At 39.3% G+C, this 14116-nt stretch overlaps 1 protein-coding gene across 1 annotated transcript in view; it reads right to left on the minus strand.

Annotated features, from left to right (window-relative positions):
- The window catches only part of PCDH11X (protocadherin 11 X-linked), a 741859-nt gene extending 740392 nt beyond the window's left edge, over positions 1-1467 (minus strand). Inside the window, exon 1 of the mRNA XM_007454762.1 lies at positions 1109-1467. The gene's annotated coding sequence lies outside the window, so the exon portion shown is untranslated. The remainder of the gene's footprint in view (positions 1-1108) is intronic.
- Between the last annotated feature and the right edge of the window lie 12649 nt (positions 1468-14116).

A 14116-nucleotide genomic window follows, 5' to 3' on the forward strand; every position in this document is an offset into this window, starting at 1 on the left:
TCTTCCAAGTCTCTAAAGCAAAGACCCATTTGCCGCTATGAGCTTTTAAAAAGTCACCTTTTCCGATGACTCTCTTAAGAGGCATTCATTATCGCGAAAAGGGGCTGTTTTATGGCTACGCGCTTAAAAAATTAATTCCTTTGTGGACACATAATCTGTTTTTCGGTCCTATCTTAGTCCACGCCATTCATTTATGGGATAGGTAGGCGGGTTTTAGCTAAGGGATTAAAAGTCATTTCTTTACAGAAAGAGCAACCGCTTCATGTTCGGCTACGCTCTTAGAAAGTCTTTTTTTTTTTTTTTTTTAATGAGAAAATGATGCCATGTTTCTGCTACGCAATTATAAGACGTTCCTTTTTTTAGAGCTAGGCAGAATTTTCCACACCTACCATCTCCACATCCAGCAGGTGCTGGCTGAGCACAGCCCCAGAAGTAGGGCGGGAAGGAAGGGCGGGGAGGCGAGCGTCAGGCGGAACTGCACGGGGGACCCTGCGCGCTCCGTGGCGCGCTGCGCTCTCCTCTCTGCGCCGAGGGTCGGACACCCAAGGATTAGAGCCAGCCTGGCACGGATCCAGATCCGAAGACCCCAGAGATGGGAGCGCAGCGGGGCCGAACCGCCCTAGAAGTCCGAGCCGGGCTCTGGGCTCCGGCCTTTGCCCCTCTGCTCAGACCGCTTCGCCTGGCTAACCCGAGAATCCGGAGTGTGATCTTTTCCCAGCCCCTGCCGCAATCTGAAGAGTTTCTCTCAGCTTCTCAGAAGCTGGCTGTATCTGTTAAAGTGAAAGACCTTTTTGCACAGCCAATGTTGGGGAAATTCATGCGCGGACACTTTTCTGACAGAAGTGAGTTTTTGCAAAGTAACCAAGCCAAGCCAACTGGTGGTTGTGCCAAAAAGATATTCTAGCCGCACTGACCTCCGGGGTTTGCTCTTTCTCTTATCTCCAGGGAAGAGATGGGGGAAGGGAAGACACAGGAAGCGTCTCTAAAATCACTCTGTGGTCCTAGTCAAAGACCCCAAGAGCAGGCAGCCGGAAGCCTCCGCGCAGTAAGTGCGGGACTCACGCTTCCCACGCCGCACTCTGTTCTGGCACCCGGACCGGATACTTACCTTATTGTCCAAGCCACTAGAGTAGAAATGAGGTGGTAAGTAAAAAAGAGAAAAGGCTTCCGTTAGCCCCACGGAGACTGCGACTGCTGTAGCGGGGCTCTGCCGCCACAGCTCGCAGTCCGCGGAGCAGTTGGAGTCGCGAAGGCTTCCTTTGAGGCTGTTTGGGCCGCCCGGGTTGCCTGGGCTGCCTGTGTCGCCGCTGCCAGTGCCACTCTGCGCACTCTGTTCAACTGCCTTTTTGCTTTGCCGCGCGGGCCGCTGCGTGCAGCTCGAGCTCACGGCTCCTCCCGCCCTGACAGTTCGCCGACTGCAAGGAGCCAGTGCCGAGCCAGCCCTTTTCAATGGCGAGTGGGAGGGACTCGATAGAGGGGGAGAAGGGGGAAGGAAGGGGGGTGAGCGAGTGGAAGGCTGGTGGGGGGAGAGAAGTGAACCAGTGCCCTGACCGCCTGCTGGGAGGGGGTGGCGCAGCACCAACTGCTGGGTACCCCCCTCTGGTCCCCACTCCCTGCACCCCACATCCCCCACGGCTCCGGGGGCGGCCCCTCCAGGCTAACGGGGAGCCGGGGAAGAAGAGCGGGGGAGAAATGGAGGTAAGCTTAGGAAGTTACTGTTCGCCACCCCAAGAAGGCGGCAGGAAGCGCGCTGGAGGCACCCTCGAGTGCGGGACCCGCTGCTGGGAAAAACGCGCCGCTTTAGGGCTTCCCGCTTTGCGGAGCAAAACCAAGGGCGTATTCCTCTCTGCTCGGTCCTCCGCTCTCTGCTCTCTTAGGCTTCCCTTTAAGTTGAACTCATTCGAATTATCTTATGGAAGTTTTATTTTTCTTGCTCTGTGTGCTTTTCTAGCGATCCCGCTGACCGCCCTGACTCCGGCTAGAGAACAAGCGTCCAGCAGCAGCATTTTCTATACAAAGGATACTTAAGGCAGACTAGTGGAAGTAGGGGCAGGAGCCCGGCAAAGCCGCAGTTGGAGCCGAGACTATGTCTTCATATATCACACTCAACTGTGAGCCGGGTCTGGTACCTCGATTGCCTTCAGATTGATTGGGGGTGGCGGAGAGGGAGGTGAGGGGGGAGATCTAGCATTTGGCTACTCCAGATTGCAAGTACGAGTGAGCGTAAGCAGGTCGGTGGCTTTGGGCTGCTTTAGTGGGGTCCAGCCGCTTCGCTGCCGGGGACGGGGCAGCATCGCGGGCGTAGACAGCGCGTTTCAGCGGTAGGAAAGGATGCAGGAGAGGGAGGAACCCAGCCGCAAGACTGCTGCTTGGAAGCGCGCTCCAGCTGCCTAGTCGGTGACGCCCGGGCGGGCATCGGGGTGTCAGGTCTTCCAAGACCACTAAAGCGACCAGGGGCAATCTGGCTGGTTTATGGGTCGGATGGATCGTGGGTATCTAGAAGCAGGGCTAATTCCCCCGTCCCTGTTATGGGATTAAAAGCAAATAGCAACAACAACCAAAATCTCCCCAGCGGTTCTACTCTGATTCTTGCTCCAAGGAGCAAGTCCTTAAATTTACCCAGAGGCTGGAGAATGAACCAGGTGAATTCTTTAAATTCCTCTCCAGAAAGGTGTAGGGTTTTAGGTTTAGGTTTTAGCATCCATTTTCCATGCTTAACCAGTAGAAAAACTTATCTTTCGAGTGCTCTGCTTTGTTTTTGGAAGGAGGAAGCTCTCTTTACTGAAATAAAGGGGGGGAAAGTAGATAATGTTTTCAGGCGCCAAGAGCACAATATTCATTGTTTTTTCTTGTCTACTGAATGGAAGGGGGAATGCATCTGCATAGGGATAGAACATCAGGAAGGAAAAAATTTGCCAATTATCATGAGTTGATTTTATCTAATAGTTTCTTCATGGAAAGTTATTATTATTTTTTTATTGAAGGGAAAATCTTTCTGACTTCTTTACCTAGTATGTCCTCTCCATCTTTGTAACTGCCTTCTTTCCAATTCCTGACAGTTTTAAAGGTTAAAACCCTGGTTCAGATAATCCTCATATCCCCCCCCCCCGCTTTTTGTTCCTCTTGGCTTTTTTCTTCTTTTTCTTTCTTTCTTTTTTCTTTTTTTTTCACACCTACAGCCACTACTGGGAGGGACATTAGCACCACAGTTCAGTGCAGTCTGCATGAAAGAGGACACAGGAAGTGTTTACTATTACATTTTACTCCTCCTGTAACTCTGCCTGCATTATTCACAGTATCCAGCCCATGTATTGTCCGCTTCTCGGGACCTGGGAGATGTCTTGGAGTTGAAATTAGAAGCTGTCAAATGGTTACAGTTTACAGCTCTGACTCTTGGGGTTTGCACTGCTGGATGAGACTCAGTCATAGGTGATGGCAGGAACTCAATGAAAATAAAATCAGTGATTGATCCAGGAAAGTGTGGCAAAGCCATGCTGTGGAGGCATTCTCAGAGCACTAATAATCATTCATAACATCCACATTAGATATCAGTCAATTGATTAATTTCCATCTAAACCCAAGGCAGGGGGAGAGAACTATTCAGTGACTCTTATGAAGTATTTAAAGTTATCATCATGACAGTCTCATGAGGTTAATATTATTATCCACATTTTACAGTTCCTGAAACTGAAGATCACAGACAGGTAATTTGTACAAGACCATGGAGCTGAAAAGTAGCAGACTCTGGATTTTCATTCAGAGTGTGAAACTCCAAAATGCAGCTAAATGGTTGCTTTATAGTGAATCTGGATTCTTCTATATATAGAGCACAACATTTAGTTTTACGTGTCTAGTCCAATAGAAAATGATCTCTGTAGAGTAGCAACATTACTTACAGACTAAGGAGACTATTAGTTGAACTAAGTAACCCAGAAAATCATCTGAGAAATTGTTTGTTGATAAAAGTGACAGAAATCCACATCTGAAAACAATGGAAAAAATGTTCCCATTTTCTTTTCTCCTGTTCTGTCTGATGGTGGCACCAATGAGCAACGGAATAACCAAAAGCCAGGACACCTGGCAAAAGCCCTCTGCTTGGTGCTCTAACTCTAAAAGGACTGATGAGGACTCTACTTGCTTACAGAGAGGACTCCTTGACTGAATGCCTCTTATGCACCATTTGCATTATATACATTGTCCTATTAATCTTCAAAACCACCCTATGAGATAGGTATTATTAGCTTCATTATTTTTTAACAAATGAGGAAACAAAGATTCACAGAGACTAGGTAAAATGCCCACGGGTTTATAGGTATAAAGTATAGAGTTGGGAAATTCAAACCCATGTCATTTCCAGTCCACTATGCTGACCCTTAGCATATGGTCCTCAGATTGTGTGATTACACATTTTCAGAATTTACATTACGTCAAAAATTTTATAATTAACAAAAGGAAACTTTAGGAATTTGTTTTTTGGAGGAGATGCCATGAAGGAACTGTTATATTTATTGCATTTGTTTGTTCAGTGTTCCAATTTGGAACTTGAACCAGGGTTCTACTAAGATCACAAAAAAAAATTATGGTAATGTGTACCCTATAAACATAGAAATATGTGCAATATCTGAGGATTAAACTATAAAGCCATTGTATAATTATAGAATGGCTTATACAAGATAATTAAAATACTTCGAGTTAGGATGTTTTTCAGGCCAGTGAGAATTGACTAAAACTGAGAAATAATGTGTTAATCTGAAGAAAGGCTTGATCAGCTATGCAGACCTAGTAAAAGAAGTCCCAAAGAGATGAGCATTGATAACTCTTATCCATGTACATTTTCGTCTCACTGGCAAAAACCACCCTTGATATGAGATTGATGAAGCTAATCAAATACTCTGATTTCAGTTGCCTTTGCATTGAAACACCCCTTATCAAGCAGCCTGCCATCTGACTGTGATCTGCCTTCCCATGTACACTGTCTAGAGAGAGAATGCACAGGTCTTGCGGATGGATGAGAATGACTACTATGCATCATGTGCTGGTTATTTTACATCAAATTCCATCATCTTTGTCCACAACAGCTTGTACCTATATTGCACGTAAATGTTATAATCAGTAAATTGTCACTGTTACTGAGAAAGTAGGTGAGTGTATGGACACAAAACTGTAAGAATGTATAAATTACATTCTCCATGATATTGTTCATATTTAATGTTAACTATTGACAACGATTGGAATTAGTAGGAGATAGTGAAGCCCAGTGATTAAGAAAATAACTTTGGTTTTAAACCAAATTTGGAATTCTGGCTCTGGCATTTTCTAGTTGTGTGGCTGTGGGCGAATTAATCTCTGGACCTGTACTGTATAAGATAGTGACTAGCCACATGTGCTACTGAGCCCTTGAAACTTGAGTAACCCAAATTGAGATGTACTGTGAGTATAAAATACACACCCTATTTCGAAGAGTTAGCACATGTACATATACACACACGTATATGAAATATATAATTAATATTTTATACAAATTGCATGATGAAATGACAATATTTTGACTAACAGGTTAAATAAAATATTAAAATAATTTAACTTGCTTATTTTCAATATTTTAATGGGCTGCTAAAAAATTTAAAATTATATATGTGGCTTGAGTTATAATTTTGTTGTAGAGAGCTATCCTAAGAAGCTTCAATTTCTTCATCTAAAAATGGGGATAATAATCTTATTTAGCTTAAGTTTTAAATAAAATAATGCACCTCAAATGCTTAGCACAGTGCCTGACATTTAGTTTAAAAGTTGTCACTCTCCAAGAGTTAAGAAATAAAGATAAGTAAAAATACAAAACAAAAACTATAAACCTGAGTGGATTGGGGACTGCTCAAAGAGAATGCTTTAGTTACGAATTAGTTTTCTTTATCTCAAGTGAAACCATTCTACTTCTCTCTCTAAAAACAGGGGCAAACATACATGTATGGTGGTGGTGGGGAGGACAATATTTGTTACATACAAAATTAATAATGTGCATGGCAAGTGTTTTGAAGAGTTAAAAGTACTTTCTCAATTCCAAGCATTTTTACTATCCTAATTTGTGAGGCACTTTTACATTTAATTCATAGATATTTCTAGTGTTGGGGCATTCAAGTCACAAATGAAAATAAGGCTGAAACTGGTGCCGGTACACATAAGGCAAATTAATTTCTGCAGAAGATACAGAAACAGGAGAAAGCCTGGTAGTTTACTGTGCCTAGCTGATGACAGAAATGCATAGCTCAACTGGAGACACGAGAGGGTGCTATTAGTGAGAGCTTAGAAGGATGAATAAAGTCTTCCAACACCCTTCCCCCTCTCTACTGCTATAGATTATAAGAATTTGAAAAGGTCATACCTGTGAAATGAAACTAACACTTCTCCATTCCTTCCTGGACATGACTTGCAAGGTTTTTTGTAGTCCTGGGACAGGCCTTTACAACATTCCCCAAATAATAAAATATTAGAAGTTTGCCATAGTACTTGGGCAAATACGGTTGGTTCCCTGCTCTGAGAAAAACACTACCAAGGCCCAAGGAGGGGAGTATAAGAAATAAAAACACACAAGAAAGGGCTTTAAATGAAGGAAAGACTCCAACAACCTCTGTAATTAAGTAGGGATGAGACAATTCTTTTGGTAATCATGCCATTTAAGATTTTTTTTTATCTCTCCCTAGGCTTGAGCAGCTACACACTTGCAGTGGACAGAAACTGCAGCGGAATTTCTTTCATTGAATCCTGGGAATTACAGCCTAATGCGTATAGCCGAACTTTGCTGAAGCACTGAGCTCCGATTAATGCAGTAAAATGAATAAAATGGTACGTGGTGTTGTCTTCAAGGTTGCTGTTTCCTACTAAAGAATGCACTTCTCCTACTGTACTCTCATTTCTTTTTTTTTTTTTTTTTACAGATAAGTAGTTGCAAACTGTACCGGATGAGGCTTTTTTTCTGTGTGTTATTTGCCTGTATTGTGATGGAAGCACACAAGCAGGGAAAATTATCATGTCTTTTAAAGCGTAGAAGGATCAGAATGCTATTAACAGTTTCTATCTTTCTTGTTTCCTTAGGACAGGCTTTAACTTGAGTTATCCAGATGTTGCCTGCTGAGGTGAAAGAGTTAAAGAGAATTTGGTTGCTGAGGAAAGCGGAATTCCTTTTTGTTGTTTCTTTTAACATTGAGATTGAATTTTTTCCATCCTACCAAAACTCTTATGTGGTCATGTCTTCAGGAAGTAGGCATCAGTGACTGCTCTAAACTTAGGAAGTACACACACCTATGAAAATAATCACATAATGTTTCCAAAGAAATATATTGGGATTGATAAAAATATACATTTTTAAAGAATCGTGAATTAATCTCACACCACTCTGAGCCTTCTTTACTTTTTAAGCCTCTTTATTTCTATTATAAGATATGACTATGAAGTAAGTAGATTTAACTTTTGTATGGATTGTGAAATCAGTTATATTTTCTGATGTATGATAACAAAAACACTGTGCATTTCATTGAAACATGTAGGAAAACTGCTTTAAGTTTTGTTTTTTTTTTAATTAACAACCATGGCTGTAGTTTAGTCAACATAGTTTTTAATGGATGGCTATTTTGAGCCATTTTTTATTGACTGGGGTACTGCAAACATCCCATTTTAAGTGATTAGACATGTGTTTAGATAATCAACATAGGGTTTCTGTTTTCTTTTCAGATTGGACAGTTTTTATCTCATCATTACTGAAACTTAGCTAAATGTCAGTTTCTTTGGATAAAATATGAAAAACAAGAATTCTTCTTAGTTGCCAAAACGCAGCTGGTCTCAACTATTCCTTCTGGATTTCCTGTTACACAAGGTGAAGAATGGTGATTCATTTTACTTTTATGCAAAAACAAACAAACAAACAAAAAAAAACACTTGAATCTTTCAATTAACTTTCCTTTCTTGACTAACTTCTAAATAAAGTGAAAACACAGATGTAGTCCAGCACACTATTGATCCTATTGTGGTAATCTTTTCTGACAGGCTAGATAGTGAAGGAAAAGTGTTTAGAACATACAAGGGTCTCCTTTTAAGGAAAAAAATAGTGTACACAAAATTGGCAGTGAAAATGAAATATTGTTGCTGGATTCCTTCCACTGTGAATATTGTTATTATTAGGCTCCATCTTTCCTAGATCTGTTGCTGGAGCTCAAAGCACTAAGGAGCTTCTCCTTCAGACTGAACATAATCATGTCATACCAAAGAATCCTTCAAAAATTTCCATCTTGTCAACTGATAGGTTTTCAAATTTGATGTCTTTTCAGACCCACTATTCAGAGTTCTTGTGGTGAATCCAATAAATCTGAGTTTTACTACAAATCCAGTCCTGATCTAGTTTGTACAATTAGCCATCTACCTCAGTTATGTGAGTGGCACTTGAGTACCCACTGCTAGGACCAGTGTTCAGGCTCTGATACTCAGTTCAAGCACTGGCATCCTGCCTAGTTTCCACCGGTCCATTTCCCTGGTGCCCTAGGCTCAGTATCAATGAAATACGACCTGCTTGGCTAAGGGTCATGTTCCCAACAGGACATCTCTCTTAGAAAAGTCCTGTAAATATGAAAATAACTTATGACTCTAGCTTCACATTTTATGTTTTGCATTCTTGGACCATTTATTCTATGGAAGATGCTGAGGTGGGTAGGCTATGTTTGTTGGTAAGCCTCTTGCAATTCATCACAATAAGTGATGATATGTTATTCAAAGATGGTTATTACTCTTGAAGAGTGCAACTGAATTACTGAACACCCACACTTCCACTCCCAGCAATTATAAATTATTCTCCAAAAATAATCATAAGGATGTAACAATCAGAAAAATTACAAATAAATTATCAGAAAAAGTGAAATTAATTTTGTCATAAACTTGCTAAATGACAGAGGTTTCCAAATGTCCTATGAATTATTAAAATTTCCCCCTTTTTACAAGTATCACTTGGGGTGGGGAGCCCAAATGGATTTCTGAAAAGGCAATAATATTTTGCAAGATACCATGTGTGGTAACTTTGAAGTATATATCAATTAGTGACACAGACAATGAAATGTGTATCTCCAAATGTAGTCAAGGACCTTAAGAACTATATACTTATATTGAAAGTATTAAAATGTATTTGTCAGCTGTTGTCCTAAACTTACATCTCATGGAGAATTAAATACTGCTATAGCTTGTACTAAATTAACTTTTGTTTTTAACTCTGTGTCATTCTAATCTCTTCTTCTTCTAGGGTTTTTCTGGGTTAACAATGTATAAAAATAACAAATCAAAATTTTCTCTGAAATGTAGTGCTTGCTTTTTAGACTTTACAGAACTACAGCATGAGATGCCGTCTTAACTAGCAAAAACGTCAGATAACAAAATATTTATTGTTGCATTAGAAGCTATAAATTATAGTTCAATAAACTCAATAAAATTAGCTTAGAGTTCTATTCAACTAATAATAAATGAAAAGACATTTAAAAACTAGAAGATAGTCTTTTGTCTCCATAGCATGTGAGGAGGAGGAGGAGAAGTGGGAAGAGGAAAAGGGCTATGAAGAATAGGCAGCCTCAGGGTCCTGAGGGAGGGAAGGCAGTACAGGTCCCTTTTCATTTTAAAATTATTTTTAAAAATTTCTCCTTCAACTCCCCTATCATTACTTTAAAAACTTATTTTATGCAACTTCTCTTTCAACTTTTCAAGTACTCCGGCAGGGTAAAATGCTCATATGGAGATTGGTGTGGGGGGAAGTGGAAGTGACAGCAAAAAGGGAATTGAAGTACCATTCTCTTCACTGTGACTTTCATACAGCAGACTCTGGAAAGAAACTGAAGGAGTTATCAGTTAATAATAGTGGAGAGATACAGATCGATGTTCAAACCCTGTTCGCAAACCCCTAACCACTTTACTTTGAGCTCCCCAGGCCTGAGTTCCAGCAATGTAGTTTGCAGTAGAAATACAAGTCAGCAGGGAAAGGGGAGATGATGGTGTGTGTGCTGTGTCTGAGGACCTTTAAAGGGCAGCAAAGGAACAAGTTTGGAGTTGGGGGACGTTGAAGTTGGGGTGCTTCCCAGAAATGAAACAGGTTTATTTTGAGTAAGACATCCTGTGTGTTTAGTATGCAAATATGTGTGGTGACTCTCCAGCAGGGACCTATGAAGAGTTTATTCAGCCAGGGAACCCTTTTGAAATAGTATGAAAAATGCTGCTAGATAGTTTTAGAAGCACCCGTTTGGGGTCTTCAAACCTGTTTGCCCCATCGTGATGAGGCTAATCCTTCTGCATATAGTGGTGTCATGCTATTAACATTCATGTCACCCTTGAGGTGCTGCTGCCCAAAGCAGACCAGACCCCATTTCAAAACTGGGGATAGGAGGAGTAATTTATGGAAATGGAAATGAAAAGGAATAAATTGAAGAAATCTGTTGATTATAGCACAATAATGAGAGATTCTATTGTAACTTTTGCCATTATATATTACATTTTTGTCTGGAACTTGTCCAGAACACAATTTTAATTTAACATTCTCTCTTAAAATTTTTTTGGCTATATTTTTACAGTATGGTATGATGGGAACAGAAACAACTATGGTATATTTTACCTAAGAGTCAAGATAGCTTGGATTCAATTTGTGCTTCTATGGCATTCTAGCTGCAGAACATTTGATAAGTTACTTAAACTCTCTAAATTCCAATTTCAGTAATTGTTTATTGAGAATTGTTATGAGGAATAAATGAGATAATGAACATAAACACAGCTAATGGAGTACCTGACACAGATAGTTTAATGTGGTTGAATGCTCCAATAGATTTAGACTTCATTACACACCTAAAGCAAACATTGAGGTAAAAGAAAATGGGAGGTGAGGATTGCTGTATTATTCATCAACTCATTTGTTAGTTCATTTATTCATACGTACACAAATATTTAATGAAGAACTGTGTATTCAAGGCACATTTTTAGGTAAATTAATTCTTTAAATAGCCTTTCCATCCCACGTGTATTTTAAAGATCTAGATGTTGAGTTATATAATGCTGAGTACAACCCCATTAATTGAGGGAGGCACGGAGAAAGCATTGGTAACCTCGATTTATTTGCAGAAAATTAATACCCCCTTCTACCCCACCTCCTGCCATATAACTTACATCTTCCCTGGGGAGCCATTTGCCCTGAAGTACATTCCAAAATTAAAATTAATGCTTTGGATTAATGTTTGTGTGTGTATGTATGTGTGTATACATAAATATGTATAGCTAGTTAAATAGATTAGATAGATAGATAGATAGATAGATAGGTAGATATATAGATAGATATTTTGAAACAGCAGGTTGTCATTAGTTTAGACTATTTGAGCAGCCACACAGTGATCAAATGACTGATATAAACAGAGCCAGATTTATTATGAGGTGAATGAAGTTTTAGCTTAAGGCCCCTCACTTGCATAGACCTTTTCTGAGTACTGGTATTAGAAAATCATCATCATACGAAGACATAATCAAATGATATGCAGCTGAAAATGTTGAAAAAAACATATCATAGAGATATATCAAGCGGTTTACTAATACACATATGCAATTGCGATTTTTGTGATGTCAGCTTTTATAAATTTCTCATTTGTTGTGATTATTTTTATTTTTGGCTGAGCTGCGCTGCTTGCAGGATCTTAGTTCCCCAACCAGGGATTGAACCCGTGCCCTTGGCAGTGAAGGTCCTAACCACTGGACCACCAGGGAATTCCTTGTTGTGATTCTTTTTTGTCTATAAATTAATATTTCACTCATACCAAATTTTGTATTAGTAATTTTGTATCCTTTTGTTAAAGAGAGCCCTGTGGGGCTTCCCTGGTGATGCAATGGTTGAGAATCCGCCTGCCGATGCAGGGGACACGGGTTCGTGCCCCGGTCCGGGAAGATCCCACATGCCACGGAGCGGCTGGGCCCGTGAGTCATGGCCGCTGAGCCTGCGCATCCGGAGCCTGGGCTCTGCAATGGGAGAGGCCACAACAGTGAGAGGCCCGCGTACCACAAAAAAAAAAAAAAAAAAAAAAAAAAAAAAAAGAGCCCCTGTGTATAAGCTTCAGACTCCACAATACCAGTATTCACCTCCTATTTACCCATGTAAAAATGCTTTCCTTTTATTCTTCCAGAGGAAATTAAAAAATATCATTAAAAATAGAATTTGTTATAGGCTTGGGTCTTTACTGAGTATTAATTTAAATGACTTCAATTTTTGATTCTGAAAAGTTTTTAATCATTTCTATAGCCCTCTGGAATATGATTCTTAGCCACATCAGCAACTAAAGGGAAAATAAAAACAAAACCTCCATTCACTTATGGAAGAGATTTCAGTCCTTTAATTAAAGGACCAAAAACATGCAATCTGTACAATATGGAGCTCTGTGAATGAGGAGGTGGCCTTATCATCTTGAAAATTATAAAATTTGTTCAAGTTTTGGACTTTCCGTCATAGGACACTTTTCTTCTCAGATATAATCATCTGTCATGTTTAAAGGATATATGAAATTCCTGAGAAATCAAATGAAATAGAATTTTGTATTGAACATAAAGTAGAAAACTATCAAATCAATCTTTCTTTCTAGTTCTATGATGACAATCTGCTATTGGATGAGATTTTTTCCACTTTGAACTGCTAAGTATATTATATTTCACACAAAAGGAGCATTAGTCAAACTTCAAAACTTTTCTTCAGAACAGTTGTCATTTTTGTTATTTTTAAATGACAAAGGATAGGAAGCAGTGCAATGATTTTATCCACTCCAATTGAGATTCTGTGCTATTATTTACAATCTGCTCTGAGAAGAAACATGGAATCATAATTTATAGACTGAATTAAAGTGAATGGGATTCTTTTATGAAAATAGAGTAATTAGATTTTAGCAGATAATAATAGCCCATGAATCTCTTAATTGTTTTTATGTTTGTTGTAATACTACACATAGTATTTTTCAAGTAAATGTTGATACTTGTATAAGAGAAAGAGCAGTTTGAAATTTGTCACTTAAAATGGAGCATTTGTTAAAAATATGATTAAATCTTGAGTTTTCCCCCTTGGGAAAGTTCCTTTAAGTAAAGTATGTGTTTAGAGGTAATGGCTGAAGATCTATTAGTTAATAATGACGAACAAGTGTGCTGCCCACCTATGCATATGATCCTGCTTGCTCCTTTAAAAAAAAAAGTAGCACAGTGACTGGTTTTCTTTAAGATCAAAAAATAGGCATTCATCAGAGGGTTGGTTAATGACAAAGGACTTAGTGTGGGTGGAAACAAAATTTTTTTTTTCTGTACAAAATTAACTGGCCTATATGTGACTCAAATCCATGGCCTTGGACTCATTAGCACAATGCTCTAATTAAACTAATGAATCTCAAAATAACGACAAATCCTAAGTTTGAAAGAATAAGGTTCTTCTTTAACTTGGGCTCGTTAAAACAGATGCAGGCTATTAAGCAAGGGTGCCAAAAATGTGCTAACACTTCCTGAAATCACAATGACAACAGGAGAAAGAATTGTCTTTCTTTTCCTCCTGGTACTTGTTCATATGCACAAAGAATGTCATAAATTAGCATTCAGTAATCTACTGTCCAAGTGTTGATAATACTAATAAATATGAAGGATGATATGGGGAACTCAAAAAATAAAGATAGAGATCAGAAATACTGGATATTGCTAAAATACTATGTATGTATGTACACAAACAAAATTGGAAACCTAGGAAATCTAATAAGTTTTCTATTCCAAAACATTTGGTGCTGAATCAGAGGTCATGCACCACCAAATCTAGTATTGGGGGGATCAACAAATCTAAAGTGGACAATTAAATTTTTGGCTCATTGATCATTTCAGTGATTTTAAGTGCAATAGGACTGAAGACTGATCCATCAGTTTGCTTATTAAGCTACCTTAAAGATTCATTCAGACAACCATATAGCCCTTGCTAAATACTTATTAGCTCAGTGATACATTTACTTAGCTGGTGTTTTCTAAAGCATGTTCCTTGGATTGGTAAGTAATATTAGTTTTAAAGACTCTGAGATGTATTACAGCAAAGAAATAGGTTCAACAGTTT

The sequence above is a fragment of the Lipotes vexillifer genome, unplaced genomic scaffold (genome assembly GCF_000442215.2).
Source record: "Lipotes vexillifer unplaced genomic scaffold, Lipotes_vexillifer_v1.1 scaffold8, whole genome shotgun sequence".
Lineage (NCBI taxonomy): Eukaryota > Metazoa > Chordata > Mammalia > Artiodactyla > Lipotidae > Lipotes > Lipotes vexillifer.